We start from the raw sequence: 14,311 nt of genomic DNA, 5'->3' as shown, positions 1-14,311 counted from the left end.
TGCTTTGAACGTCAGTATATTAACTTAAATTAGTGGTGTAATCGAGGTGATGTTAGGAAATTACCAAAAACAGTAGGATCATGCACGTGCTCTTCACTCTGATTGGCTGAGACAAAAATCTCAATAAATTCCTTGTTTTTTGTCGAAATACAATGGAATTTAAAGTATGGGCATATATTTGTAAAGTTCTACAAAAAATATATAGGAGAATTCTGGAAAATGTGCGCATGTACGTGTGCTGCAGTTTGATTGGTTGAAACTTAAATGGCTATAACTTTCTTAGTTTTGAAAAAAGGACGAAATTCTGAAAGTAAATCTATAGGTGTAGTGCATCCTTACATTTTGCTACTATCAAACCTGAATGCAAAGACATGCTTGTATGTGTGCTAAATTCTGATTGGCTAATACTTACTTGGTTATATCTTGCTTATTTTTTGATATTTTTAACGTGGGTAAATATTGTGAGAACTAAAAGAAAACATATGTAAAAAAATCTATAAAAAATGTGCAAGCACACGCACTGATACTTGATAGGTTAATACCTGTGCGGCTATATCGGAGTATTTTTCTGATAAAATAGTCTGCAAAATAAAGTTTGAATCTATAATACAAAAGTATTGCCTAATTTAATGAAGCTTGTAGGGAATGTGAAACCGAAAGGGAGTGAGGAGCAATGTGGGGAACATCCTGTTACAATTACCACTCATTTTGCTTGGTCTATACAGGGACGTTAATAGCTTATATTCTGTATGTCTACATATTGCCAGACCAAATCAGACTAAGAATGAAAACTTTTGTGGCAGTAGACTTGTAATACAGGCATTGTAAAACTGATACGTCACTGAGATGTTTTGTGATGTTAAAATCGTCTCCCCGGTTGTGAGTCCCTGACAGAAGCTGTTCCAGAACCAGGATGATCTTTTGGCCGAGTTTGGTCAGTTCCTGCCGGACGTCACCTTATATGTAAGTATTGGAGAAATATTATATCTTAAAGGAGAAAACAAGTTGATGGGATGGGGTCATTTTGTGATGGAAAGGTAATTATTGTTGAGATGTGATATCTTGGGAGAGGGTATCATGAGGTTTGACTGTGTATGTAAGTAAAGGGAAACTCTTAGGTGGAAAATGTTTGTAGAATGGTACATCTGTAACTTTCAGTTCGTTGTAATCTGTGTGTTATTGTAGAATACTAATGGTCACTCTTTCTACTGTAATTCGAGATACAATGATGCACCTGACTGTACCTAATTATACCCCCCGCAAACGAAGTTTAGGGGGGGGTATATTGGAATCAGCTTGTCCGTCTGTCTGTCCGTCTGTCTGTCTGTCTGTCTGTAGACGAGATTTTGTCCGGACCATTTCTTGGAAACTGTTGCAAGGATTTGTCTGAAAATTTGTACACTTATTCTTTGCCATATGAAGGTGTGCACCTGGTATTTTCATCATGATTGGATAATTTTTTTTGCATTTTACAGGTTTTTTTTTTTCATTTTTATTATGTGGTTTTGTCCGGATCTGTTCCCAGAGACTATTGCATAGATTTGTATGAAAATTTGTACACTTATTATTTACCATATGAAGATGTGCACCTGGTATTTTCAACATTATTTGATAATTTTTCTGCATTTTACAGGTGTTTTTTTTATTTTTATTGACTTAGTCATTTCGGGTTCATGTCAAAGGTTTGAGACATAGAATCTAGAACATCTGTACAAAAATGTGAACTACAGCTTAAAACTACTCATTAGAACTAAAAAAATAAAATCACAAAGTATTAAAAACAGTTTTTACATTACACAGCAGATAGTGTAAATCCATTTGTCCCTTGGGAGTAATGAGTGGACATGCATCCAGTTAAAGATTAATTAATGAGTTCAGTGTGGGAAGCTGTTAGGGCATCTCTGATCAAGCAGGTCTTATCTATGTCTCTGGGGAATTGGGCAGAAAGAAATAAAGATCTCTGTTGTTTAAGTCTCTTAATTGTAATTTATGTCTGTCAAAATACATAGTTACTGGAACCAGCCTTTTATTTTTAAAATGAGTTTGATATAAAGATATTAAAATCAATTTGATTTTGTATAATTAATTATGATATTTTTTTTTTCAACAATCAATTTGCAGAGTGTCATGTCTCACAAAGATGGCAGATAGTTGCAAACTATTTTTTCAATGTAATAAAAAACACTGTAATTATTAGTATTGATGTTTTATTAGGCTGCACCTTAGTTTCATTCATGAAATAAAGTGCCCCACCACAGCATGATACACCCATCAAATATTGTTAAATTATCATAAACAGTTTAGATTCAATTGTTCGAATGACATCTTAGTGAGACAAGGCAGTCTGCAATTTGTTGTAAAGATATAAAAATTAAAATAAAAAATGTACAATAAATAATTAGTTTAAATTATATTATACAATATCATATAAGTTTTGATTATTATATACAATATCAAATTAGTTTTAATTACATCAAATTTATCTTGAAAGTAAGACTAGCCAACAAGAACAATTAAGAGACTGATTCCTTTTGCCCAATTCCCAAGAGATGTAGATAACACCTGCTTGATCAGAGATGCTCTACCAGTTATCTCCTCACACTAAACTCATTAATTTATCTCTAATTTGACATGCAATTTTCTGCTATCAAAATTTTCCTTGGCCAGTGCCTGATCATTACACCCATGGGAGAGGTGGAATTTTTCTTGTTACAGATTGCTATAAAGAACATAATGAAAAAAATAAGACTAGTGTTTTCTTGATTTAACACTTTTTTTTTTAATAAAGATACTGCAATACTCTGACATCTTTTGGGATTGTGTAATTTAAAAGTTAAAAGACGTAGTTTTTTTGATTCTAACTCTAATGATTTTCTAGTTATGATTTTTCCATATTTGGCCATAGCATCTTTATTAAAGGTCAGAGCGACCTGGTTTTAATGTGCGACACACCTTCTACCCTAGATGTATCAGCTGACAAAGTTTGATAATTCTAGGCCTAATAGTATTGAAGTTATGAGCCGGACATGAAAAAGCTAACAGACGGACGGACATGAACGCTATAACATAATACGTCCCGTCTTAAGACGGGCGTATAAAAAATATATTAATGAGTAATTAAATTTTCACTGTAAATGTTTAAGCAAATTGTGAACACCTCTCACATCTAGAAAACATTAGTGATTTGGTACATTCTCTGAAAAACCCAGCGGGGGGTATTTGTCCCTTTTGGACAGTTCTAGTTTTAGCTTTGACATGTCTTTATATGTTGGAACTATGATGATTAAAATACATCTGAAAAAATGTTGTATTGTAATAGTCTTCAGAATGTTTTCTGTCTAATACCACCACCATCTGCTTTGGTTTACAGCTGAACATGTTGCAAACTGACAGCTCATCCCTTGGGGTTAGAAATGACCACTCCTCCACTGTGAAGAAACCATCTCTTGGCAACAAATTCAGATGGGGAAGAGTAGGAAGATTGTTGTTTAGTATTTATGTACAGTTTACCTGTATAAGGGAGAGAAAATTTCCACAAAGGTTATTTCTCTATATAATATATAAAAGAAGAATTATACATGAGAATGAAATTTTAACAAGCAGATGGTTTCATATCACTATTATGTAGAAATATTTACGGTAGTCAGATGAGTAAGGTTCTGGTAAACAACCTCAACAAAAAAGTAGTGTTGTAAGAATGTTTAATATGCAAGGTCTGAAATCCCCATTTTCTCCCCTTTAAAGAAGGTCGGTATTGGGTAGTAAAATCAGCAGGGTTAGTTCAAACTTTCTCAGAAGGTTTGCAGAGTGTAAAATTCTGTGAGCAAAGTCCTCAGAATTTTATGGTGCTAGATCTGAAATATTCTGTAGTTCTGAGGTAGGGTAGATTTTTTAATGGAATATCTTTAAGAATTTTTTTTTTTTTTTTTTTTTTTTTTTTTTTTTTTTTTTTACAGAAAAGGGGAGTATTGAAAGATATTTCACTTGCTGAAGCTGTAAGATTTGGAACTCTTAACGAGTTTGCCTTCTTTGATAGAGTGAGTGATAAAAAAAAATCAGAGCCATGTTTTTTTTTTTTATGTATTAAGTTTTTTTTTCAATTTTAGCAGAAAACCATACTTCAGTGTGAATGAGGAGGCTAAAGGTTGAGCAATAAACATCTTTTACAATTTAAAAGAAAAGGCAGAAAAAACTGTTACCTTTATACTAGTTTATATCTACGCTTTACCACAAATAAAAAAAATGTCAATGCATTAACATGGATCTTGTAGTTATTTAATTAAAGCATCCACTACTGTCCAAATCCTGCATATTTTTATATTATTTTGAAGGATTTCGACAGAAGGACAATCTTAAACTGTGCATTACATGTAAAATGCCATTATTTTTAAAAACTAATTTTACATTGTAATTTTCAGGTGAGGAAGTCCCTTAATTAAGCACCCCGAGGTTGATGAGAATGTTCTTTGATGTCTAGATCTCGATAACCAGGAAGTGATTTCACGAATGGAACTAGCTGGTTTAGCTTGTCCAGACCTTCCTACAGTGAGTTCCTGGTTCCAGTTTTATATTGTTTTGTCAAAATTCATACTTGTATACAGTATATTTATAAATGAAATGAAGACTATCCTTTTAACAGCTCTCAGTTCAGTTTATTATTCAAAATTAAAAGTAAAATTCATTCCATTTGTTTATGCTTTAACCAAACTTTTAAAACTGAATTTTATTTTCCCAAGCTCAGGAAGACAATTTTTTGATTAATTCATTTTTATATTGTTTTTACGTCCCATTCGAGAATTTTTCACTCATATAGAGACGTCACCATATACCGGTGAAGGGCTTCAAATTTTGACCTTTACTCGGCACTCAAAGCCATTGAGCAGTGAGGGATCTTTAAAGTGCCAACGCCCGCAGTGACACGGAGCCTCGGTTTTTAAGGTATCATCCGAAGGAATCGCAACTTTCACTTCAAAGTGCCGAGCGCATGGCGAAAGAGCATTTGCTACCTATTTTTTATCGACTTAGGTCAGTCGCGGCCGGGATTGGAACTCACGACCTTCCGATCACGGAGCGAATGCTCTACCAACTGAGGTACCGTGATGGTGAAGACAATTTATTAAAGCAAAGTTAATAATGATCTTAACTTTGAGGGGGGGGGGGTCATTTTGATGCCACCTTTTTTGTCCTGCAGGAGATCCCCTGATTTGTACACATGGTTCAAGGATTCCTATAGTGTAGGATACAAGGAGTCAGATGGCACAACTGAGTCAGTTCCTTAGTTAAGGTGCCCTTGAGAAGGAGAAGAACAGTAGGGAGCTCGCAATGGAAATGGGTCAGTGTTTATGACAATTTATCCTCGATTTCAAATGAGCTCTGAATTTATCACCCGGTAGGTCAGTGTTTCTGTTGATGGATTCCTTAGTATTAAAACTGCTACCACTGCTACCGTTGATGTTTAGATATATAAAAAATCAAAATTGTTGAAAATTTGATAGATAAATTTTCTTATGTATATTATACACAAGGGATATGGGTAATATGAATTTGACCTAACGTTGATTTTTATTTTTAAGAAATTAAGATAAAGAGGTGGGGGGGGGGGGGGGTTGTCTTGTATTATTTTTGATATATTTTCTATCTTTAGTTGTGACGAAATATTAGTCTTTATTTGTATGAAAACAGCACTTTCCATTTCAGCTTCCTTTGCAATTTCAACAAGTAATTTTTAAGGTAGAGAGGTTCAACAAGTTACTATATTGATATCCCAACTGATTCGGAGATTGTCTCATGTAAGAGATACGGAGCCAGCTACAGAGCACTGCCCAAGTCCTATCTCCAGCCCAAGTGTTCAGGACAAATCCGCTGTATAGAGAGGTAACTAGTAATTGTCCATATCATTTTGTATTTATAAATCATTGATGTGAAACCAATTTATGACTAAATACAGTAAAACATGCTTATAACAAAGTGCCAGGGGCCGACGATTTTGCTTCGTTATAATTGTATTTATGAGCGTTATCCTATTCCATTAAGTTTACAGTTTATTTTAAAGTCACTGGGATTGAAATTACTTTGCCATAAGTGTCTATTCAGTATAAGCGTGTTTGCTCTAAGAGAGTTTTACTGTACAGGGTTATGGCCCCCTTCTTTGTGATGAGGAAATAACAACTATATTATCTTATTATTTGTGAGCAAGCTCCTTTGCCTGTGCATAGATTAGTTAGTTTTTGATGGTAAACATTCAGTGGTGTAATCAAAATTCATAAATATTGCACTAATCCTGCAGAGAGATAAAGGTTTGTATTAGTAACTTTCTTAGGTTAAAAATTTCATGCAATTTGACTCTTAAGAAGTAGAATTCCAATTTTATCTGTTGAATTCTTGTGATCATTCAATCTGTTAAAAGAAAGATAAATTTGTGAATTTTGTTTTAACATTCAAATTTCTTGAAACACTTTTGAAAATAACATGTAGATATTATCTGTAAAATGATATCTGTCCCATGCGTTGTATTTGTAGCGGGTATTCCCGGCAATATGGAAAACACAGCTTTAACTTTTAAATTATATGTTTATTAATGTGACACGTCCAGTTGAATCAATGATAGATAAATGGATAATATGGAATATATAGAAAAGTCCTGAAATATATCAATTGCGTTATAAAAATATATACAAAAAGTATATCAATTATCTAATATTCCGATCATAAAAATATAACAAATTATTTGTCTTCCCTTTTACAATTAATTATCATGTTTCAATTTCACTCGATATGATAACATATATAATATACTATATAAGGGAGATAACTTTTAAAACATAATTACTCTGACAGTCTTGTGAAAAGTTATCTTTCATTTATGTTTCTTTCGAATCATAAAAATATATATACAGATAGACATACCAATTAATGGAATTGAACTTTCTCCAAATGCGTTTATATATATTTTATACTTTTGGTGTTACCTATGTACAATAAATGAAATATTCAGGATTTGTTTTTTACAAAAACCTTTCCCATAACCATTGTATGCACATTAAAACTCGGTTATAACGAAGTCACTGGGACCTGTGAAATTACTTCGCTATATCCGTAATTCGTTATATGTAATTAATGCTTCATTAAATGTTTCATATTTATTTCAGGATAGTCAGTCAGAAATGTTAAAATCCGAACCCGATCTTTTACGCTTTCAACAAAGCTATTTACAAAAAATTCAGCATGCTCATAATATCGACGAATCGGGCTACAGTCCATTAATACATTTTCATTAGGCGACAGTGTTGACGTTTTCACGTTTTCATACAATGCTTGCAAGTTCAGGAACTATTTCCTTTTACGGAACTTCTTTCTTCCCCTACCGATTCTAAAAATACGCTTGCATTTATTCTATAGTCCTAAACAATTTAACTTTTTAATGTTATCTGAATGCGTAGCCTAATGGTTAGCGCACCTGCCTTTCAAACCAAGGGTTTTGAGTTCGAGTCTTGCTGGAGGATCAATTTTTTTTTTTTTTTTTTTTTTTTTTTTTTTTTTTAACAACCTTTTACAAAAACACCCAAAAAGATTTAAAAACTTGTTATCTGTCCAGGAGCAACGAGTTCCTTTTTGTTTTATTAAGGTCTTCCGTCTTCAGCGGAAGACCTTCTTGTTATTCTTAGTTTTTTTTTTTACTTTTATTATTAGGGTCTTCCGTCTTCAGCGGAAGACCCTTCTATTATTCTTCGGTTTCTTTTTTACCTTTATTAGGGTCTTCCGTCTTCAGCGGAAGACCCTTCTATTATTCTTCGGTTTCTTTTCTACCTTTATTAGGGTCTTCCGTCTCCAACGGAAGACCCTTCTATTATTCTATTGTTTCTTTTTCACTTTTATTATTAGGGTCTTCCGTCTTCAGCGGAAGACCCTTCTATTATTCTATTGTTTCTTTTTCACTTTTATTATTATTCTTTTTTTTTCTTTACAATTTTTGTGCAGACGATTTCTCGGAGATGGCTCGATCGATTTATTTGAAATTTTCAGGGAAGATGTATCTTTATCTGAAGCTTATACGTTTTTTTTCATTTTTTTGAAAATCACTTCCGGTCGGGAGTTATCTCCCTTTTATCAAAATTCAGAGGACCTCCTTGTCTGCGATGGAACTCAAAAACGGCTTAAGCTATAGCGCTGAAATTTTCAGTGATGATAGAGGACATGTTGCCATTTTGCACCTGGGTTTGGATATTTTCCGGAAGTGCCTAGTATGGAAGCTCGGTAGGGGTCGAAATTTAGGACACGAATCATGAGTGAATTTTTGAGACATTTTGTATCATATCTTTTAAAGTATAATTATTTTGTAAAAACATATTGAACAATATTTGTGCAGAATGACAAGATCTTTAAGATGATATCAAGAAAAAAGTGCTAACTTATCAAATTAGGGGCCGAGAGGGGCCGAAAGTACTAAATAAATAACTCTTTAACGATCAATATTTTGGTATACATTACTGAAGCAAAAATGTCTATCTTAACAATTTACAACTATATATTATGATATTTACTTCATATGTTACATAATTAGGGGCCATAAGGGGCCAGAATGCCAAATCTTTGGCACTCTATATCTCGAAAGTGGGAAATATTTTGATAAGTAATATTGAATAAAAGATGTTCAAAATAATGTTCTACACAATATTTTACCTTTCGATTTTTGCTAAACATCCCTTTTAAGGAGTTGAAGGGCTGGCCCCTAAATATATCTTTTGCATATATCTCGGAAACGAAAAAGAATTTCTGAATAGTTGTTGAACAAAAAGTGTTCAAAATCATAAGAGCTTTAAAGTGGAATGAAGAAAAAGGGGCTGGCCCCTCAAAATAGGGGCCGAGAAAAGCCGAAAGTCTCAAATCATTAACTCTTTAACGATAAATATTTTGCGATTCATTACAGAAGCAAACATTTTTATCTCGACAATTTCCAACTATATATTATGATATTCACGACACATGTTACATAATTAGGGGCCAGAACGCCAAATCTTTGGCACTCTATATCTCGAAAGTGGGAAATGTTTTGGTAAGCAATATTGAATAAAAGATGTTCAAAATAATGATCTGATCAATATATAACCTTTCGATTTTTGCTAAACGTCCCCATAAAGGAGTTGAAGGGCTGGCCCCTAAATATTTCTTTTGCATATATCTCGGAAACAAAAAAATAATTTCTGAATAGCTGTTGAACAAAAAGTGTTCAAAATCATAAGAGCTTTAAAGTGGTATGAAGAAAAAGGGGCTGGCCTCTCAAAATAGGGGCTGAGAGGGGCCAAAGGTCTATAATCAATAACTATTAAATAATAAATATTTTGTTATATATTACTGAAGCGAAATTGATCATCTTCACACTCGTTAACTATATAACATGGTGTTTACATCATATCTTATGCAATAAGGGTAATTAGGGGTCAGATTGTATAATCTTTGGCGCAATAAATCTTGAAAAGGAAGAATATTTTGATAAGCAATATTTTAAGAAAAAAAATGTTCAAAATAATATTCTTAATTATATGCAATCATTCAATTTTCGCTAGACGTCCCCATTTAGGACTTAAAGGGTCGGCCCTTAATATTTCTTTTGCATATATCTCCGAAACAAAAAAGAATTTCTGAATAGTTGTTGAACAAAAAGTATTCAAAATCATGAGAGCTTTAATATGATATCAAGAAAAAGGGGCTGACCACTCATATAAGGAGCGAAGACGGGCCGGAAGTGTTTAATCTATAACTTTTTAATGATCAATATTTTGTTACACATTACTGAAGGAAAATTGTTTGTCTTAACAATTTATTTAAATAACTATTTTTTAACGAAAATCTCAGTCAAATTCTTATCTCATCTTATCGAAAATCAGACGGAAGACCCACTCGTTGCTCGCAACGAGATCTCATCTAGTTATTATTAGGGTCTTCCGTCTTCAGCGGAAGACCCTTCTATTATTCTTCGGTTTCTTTTTCACCTTTATTATTATTATTAGGGTCTTCCGTCTTCAGCGGAAGACCCTTCTATTATTCTTCAGTTTCTTTTTTACCTTTATTAGGGTCTTCCGTCTTCAGCGGAAGACCCTTCTATTATTCTTCGGTTTCTTTTTCACTTTTATTATTATTATTTTTATTCTTTTTTCTTCTTACAAATTTTGTGCAGACGATTTCTCGGAGATGGCTTGTTCAATTTCATTCAAATTTTCATGGTAGATGCGTTGACATCTGAAGTTAATTCCGGCAATTCCCTTAAGGGATATTAACTTCCGGTCGGAAGTTATCGCCCTTTTATCAAAATTTAGAGGACCTCCTTGTCTGCGATGGAACTCAAAAACGGCTTAAGCTAGAGCGCTGAAATTTTCAGTGATGATAGAGGACATGTTGCCATTTTGCACCTGGGTTTGGATATTTTCCGGAACCGCCTAGTATGGAAGCTCGGTAGGGGTCAAAATTAAGGACACGAAACATGAGTGAATTTTTGAGACATTTTGTATCATATCTTTTAAAGTATAATTATTTTGTTAAAACATACTGAATAATATTTATGCAGAATGACAAGATCTTTAATATGATATCAAGAAAAAAGGGCTGACTTGTCATATTAGGGGCCGAGAGGGGCCAAAAGTATTAAATTAATAACTCTTTAACAATCAATATTTTGGTATACATTTCTGAAGCAAAAATGTTTATCTTAACAATTTACAACTATTTATTATAATATTTATGTCATATGTTACATAATTAGGGGCCATAAGGGGCCAGAAGGCCAAATCTTTGACGCTTTATATCTTAAAACTATGAAATATTTTGATAAGCAATATTGAACAAAAGATGTTCAAAATAATGTTCTAAACAATATGCAACCTTTCATTTTTTGCTAAACATCCCCATTAAGGAGTTGAAGGATCGGCCCCTAAATACTTCTTATGCAAATATCTCAGAAACGAAAAAGAATTTCTGACTAATTGTTGAACAAAAAGTGTTCAAAATCATGAGAGCTTTAAAATGATGTGAAGAAAAAGGGGCTAGACCCTCAAAATAGGGGCTGAGAGGGGCCGAAAGTCTTTGATCAATTACTCTTTAACGATCAATATTTTGTAATGCATTACTGAAGCAAAAATGTTTATCTCAAAACTTTACAACTATATATTATGATATTTACATCAAATGTTACATAATTAGCGGCCATAAGGGGCCAGAATGCCAAATCTTTGACGCTTTATATCTCAAAAGTTGGAAATATTTTGATAAGCAATATTGAACAAAAGATGTTCAAAATAATGTTCTAAACAATGTGCAACCTTTCATTTTTTGCTAAAAGTCCCCATTAAGGAGTTGAAGGACCGGCCCCTAAATATATCCTTTGCATATATTTTGGAAACGAAAAAGAATTTTTGAATACTTGTTGAACAAAAAGTGGTCAAAATCTTGAGAGCTTTAAGTTGATATCAATGAAAAGGGTCTGACCCCTTAAATAAAGGGCCGAGAGGGGCCAAAAGTGTACAATCAATAACTCTTTAATGATCAATATTTTGTAATATATTACTGAAGCGAAATAGTTCATCTTCACACACTTTTTCATAATAACATGATGTTGATATCATATGTTCCGCACTAAGGGGTCTTTAGGGGGCCAGATTGCATAATCTTTGGCGCAATATATCTCGAAAAGGAAGAATATTTTGATAAACAGTATTGAACAAAAGACGTTCAAAATAATATTCTGAACAATATGCATTCTTTCAATTTTTGCTAGACGTCTCCATTTAGGACTTGAAGGGCCGGCCCTTAATATTTCTTTTGCATATATCCCGAAAACAAAAAAGAATTTCTGACTAGTTGTTGAACAAAAAGTGTTCAAAATCATGAGAGCTTTAAGATGATATCAAGAAAAAGGGGCTGACCTCTCACATTAGGGGAAAAGAAGGGCCGAAGTTCTTTAATCTATAACCCTTTAATGATCAATATTTTGTTAAACATTACGGTATTAAAGCAAAATTGTTCGTCTTAACAATTTATTTATATCATTATATTTGATCGAAAATCTCAGTCAAATTCTTATCTCATCTTATCAAAAATCGGACGGAAGACCCACTCGTTGCTCGCAACGAGATCTCATCTAGTTATTATTATTATTATTCTTTTTTTTCTTTACAAAATTTGTGCAGAAGATTTCTCGGAGATGGCTCGTTCGATTTTATTCAAATTTTCATGGTAGATGCGTTGACATCTGAAGTTAATTCCGGCAATATCGTTTTTTGAAAATCACTTCCGGTCGGAAGTAATCGCCCTTTTATTAAAATTCAGAGGACCTTCTTGTCTGCGATGGAACTCAAAAACGGCTTAAGCTAGAGCGCTGAAATTTTCAGTGATGATAGAGGACATGTTGCCATATTGCACCTGGGTTTAGATATTTTCCGGAAGTGCCTAGTATGGAAGCTCGGTAGGGGTCGAAATTTAGGACACGAATCATGAGTGAATTTTTGAGACATTTTGTGTCATATCTTTTAAAGTATAATTATTTTGTTAAAACATACTGAACAATATTTGTGCAGAATAAAAAGATCTGTAATATGATATCAAGAAAAAAGGGCTGACTGATCACATTAGGGGCCGATAGGGGCCAAAAGTCTTTAATCGATAACTCTTAAACAAGCAATATTTTTGTATACATTACTGAAGCAAAAATATTTATCTTAACAAACTACAACTATATATTATGATTTTTACGTCATATGTTACATAAATAAGGGCCATAAGGGGCCAGAATGCTTAATCTTTGAAGCTTTATATCTCGAAAAGGGGAAACATTTTGAAAAGCAATATTGAACAAAAGTTGATTAGAATGATATTCTCAACAATGTGCATTCTTTTAATTTTTCCTAAACAGCCCCTATAAGGACTTAAAGGGACGGCCCCTAAATATTTCAAGTCTACATATCTCGAAAACGAAACGAAACTTCTGAATAGTTATTGAACAAAAAGTCTTCAGAATTACAAGACCTTTCATGTGATATCAAGAAAAAGGGGCTGACCCCTCAAATTAGGGGCTCAGAGGGGCCAAAAGTCTTTCATCTATAACTCCTTAACGTTAAATATTTTGATATTAATTATTGAAGCAAAAATGTTCATCTTCACAATCTGCAACTATATATCTTAAAATTTTCTTCAAATATTACGTAATTAGGGGCCATAAGGGGCCAGAATGCTTAATCTTTGACGCTTTATATCTCGAAAAGGGGAAACATTTTGTAAAGCAATATTGAACAAAAGTTGTTTAGAATGATGATCTGAACAATGTGCATCCTTTTAATTTTTCCTAAACAGCCCCTATAAGGACTTAAAGGGACGGCCCCTAAATATTTCAAGTCTACATATCTCGAAAACGAAACGAAACTTCTGAATAGATGTAGAACAAAAAGTCTTCAGAATTACAAGACCTTTCATGTGATATCAAGAAAAAGGGGCTGACCCCTCAAATTAGGGTCTCAGAGGGGACAAATGTCTTTCATCTATAACTCCTTAACGTTAAATATTTTGATATTAATTATTGAAGCAAAAATGTTCATCTTCACAATCTGCAACTACTGTATATATCTTAGAGTTTCTTTCAAATATTACGTAATTAGGGGCCATAAGGGGCCAGAATGCTTAATCTTTGACGCTTTATATCTCGAAAAGGGGAAATATTTTGAAAAGCAATATTGAACAAAAGTTGATTAGAATGATGTTCTCAACAATGCGCATCCTTTGAATTTTTCCTAAACAGCCCCTATAAGGACTTAAAGGGACGGCCCCTAAATATTTCAAGTCTACATATCTCGAAAACGAAACGAAACTTCTGAATAGTTGTAGAACAAAAAGTCTTCAGAATCACAAGACCTTTCATGTGATATCAAGAAAAAGGGGCTGACTCCTCGAATTAAGGTCTCAGAGGGGCCAAAAATCTTTTATCTATAACCCTTCTACATTAATGTTCATCTTCACGATCTGCTACTATAAATATTTTAAAATCTTCATCAAACATTGCGTTTTTAGGTGCCATAATGATCAAAATTTTGTTAATCATAACTGAAGCAAATTGTACGTTTTCACTATTTATATATTTATGAACGAAAATCTCAGTCAAATTCGTATCTCATCTTATCAAACATCGGACGGAAGACCCACTCGTTGCTCGCAACGAGATCGCATCTAGTTATTATTCTTTTTTCTTCTTACAAATTTTGTGCAGACGATTTCTCGGAGATGGCTGGATCAATTTCATTCAAATTTTCATGGTAGATGCGTTTACATCTGA

Source organism: Saccostrea echinata, unplaced genomic scaffold (assembly GCF_033153115.1).
Source record: "Saccostrea echinata isolate AGI-Se365-2 ecotype Australia unplaced genomic scaffold, CSIRO_AGI_Sech_v1 ptg000063l, whole genome shotgun sequence".
NCBI classification, from domain to species: Eukaryota; Metazoa; Mollusca; class Bivalvia; order Ostreida; family Ostreidae; genus Saccostrea; species Saccostrea echinata.
This window is presented reverse-complemented; position numbering follows the sequence as displayed.